Source organism: Gavialis gangeticus, unplaced genomic scaffold (genome assembly GCF_001723915.1).
Source record: "Gavialis gangeticus isolate Ggan-Ray unplaced genomic scaffold, GavGan_comp1, whole genome shotgun sequence".
NCBI classification, from domain to species: domain Eukaryota; kingdom Metazoa; phylum Chordata; order Crocodylia; family Gavialidae; genus Gavialis; species Gavialis gangeticus.
This window is the reverse complement of record NW_017729024.1, coordinates 153,006,378-153,008,221: the sequence shown is the minus strand read 5'-3', so window position 1 is coordinate 153,008,221 and position 1,844 is coordinate 153,006,378. Positions and strand designations below refer to the sequence as shown.

The 1,844-nt window shown below is 57.0% G+C and overlaps 1 protein-coding gene across 2 annotated transcripts in view; it reads left to right on the top strand.

Annotated features, from left to right (window-relative positions):
• The first annotated feature begins 1,671 nt into the window (after window positions 1–1,671).
• ZNF131 (zinc finger protein 131) overlaps window positions 1,672–1,844 on the top strand; it is a 60,322-nt gene continuing 60,149 nt past the window's right edge. For both annotated transcript variants that reach the window (XM_019517909.1, XM_019517908.1), the window contains exon 1: window positions 1,672–1,767. The gene's annotated coding sequence lies outside the window, so the exon portion shown is untranslated. The remainder of the gene's footprint in view (window positions 1,768–1,844) is intronic.

Sequence of the window (1,844 nt, the reverse complement as noted above, 5' to 3'; positions counted from 1 at the left end):
TACAAAAGGCACTTATTTGGGGAAAACGTTCTTGTTGGGGCGATATGCTACATCGCAACCTCCTCAGACTCAGTTTCTGTATATGACAGCACAGCCTGGTGAGTGAAGAGGTTGTGGGAAGCTAGTATTTCTACTTTTTCACTATCAGTAACCTGGCTGCTGTGATACTGGAGATTCTCCCTTTAACGTAGTTACGTTAAGGCAGGGATGGGCAAGTTCCAGCCGGCAGACAGACATTTCACAACAGCCCCTGCCTGGTTTCCATGGAAACCTCAGGAGCAGCAGGGGTCTGTAACAGTGCAGGGCCAGGTTTCCTAGGAGACCAGCCCCAGCAGCACTGGCAGGGCATGCTCCAGGACTGCATCTTGTGGTGGTGACAGTGTGGTCCGGAGCCAGGGCAGAGCTGTGATCCACTGTCTGCACACCCCAGGCAAGGGTATGCAGGCAGTGGATCGCAGCTCTGCCCCGTCGTTACCACCGCAAGATCCCAGCCCCAGAGCAGCTCTCCACCCAGGTGCGCACACTTCCAGCACTGCTGGGGCCAATTTCCATGGAAACCTTGGCCCCCTGCTGTCATGGCACCACCACTGCTGGGGTCTCCATAGAAACCAGCCCCAGCGATGGAGCCAAGGGCTGCAGGGAAATGGTGTCTGGCCATCAGCTGAACCCGCCATTTTGCCCACCCCTACATGAATGTCATGGATTCGTGACTGATGCTGCCCTAACTCAAACGAGGTCAGAACCAAGCCCAACGGCAGCCGTTTAGCGCTTGAAGAGCTTTCACCTATTCTGAGGTGCAAGAATGCAGCAAAGCCTTCCCCTGTGATCTTCCACTGATCTTCCCAAACTTAGGAATACTCGACTTGAACGGATGGGCCTGGGCTAGAAACGCTACATGAGGAAGCACAAAGGGTGACACCTGCCCCAGGGCTGATTTCACGGCAGAGCTCAGCACACAACATGCAGGCTCTCAGCAGAGCACAGCCCAAGGAAAGGCTCCTCACAGCCTCTCATCCTGCCTCTGGTGAGCCACAGACCCACAGGCATGGGCAAACTGGGTGGCTGCACATGGCCCGGACAGAAAGGTGGCCTGACAATGGAAAAAAAATTACAACTGCAAACACAAAAGTTCTAACATTGTACATATACAGGACTGGCAATGTTATCAACCAAGAACAAACCGTTTAAAGACGTTAAAGACACAGAGGGGGGCGGATACGAAAAGTTTGTCTGGGGCCGCCAGGAGTCTAGGTATGGCACTACCCACCTGATGGCAAAACTGTTTTAAATATTCAAGTTTAATCTTGTACTCAGTGGGCACGTTACATGTGCATTTACTGCACAGTTAGCTGTTTTCAGACCATCATCCACAGTGTAGGTGTTACAGTGCATGGCACCACACCCCAGCATCCCAGGCAGGTCCCATCCAGCCTCGCTGGAAAGGCTCCACTCAAGCAGCCTGCTCTACTGCCCCGCCGTTCCAACAGCAAGGGCAAGCTCTACGGTTCCCAGCACGCACCGCGCTGGGAGGTGGGGGCCCCGCCGGGGGGGGGTTGGACTACAGCTCCCAGCATGCACCGCGCCAAGGGACGCGATGTGGTCGCACTCCAACTCCCAGCATGCACTGGGTCCCGCCTGCTTCCCAAGAGCTTCCGGGCGTGTGAGGTGACCACACCGTCAGTTCCTCCCCGCAAGGCAGGCCGGGAATGCGAGTCGCGATTGGCCGGCACCCGCCCCGCTTTTGGGCGAGCTGGCGAGCAGGAAGCGGTAAGGAGCGAGCCGCGCGTGGGCCCCTCGCGCCAAGCGGCCGCTGGAGCTCCGTCCCCGCGGGGCGGGCGCGCGGG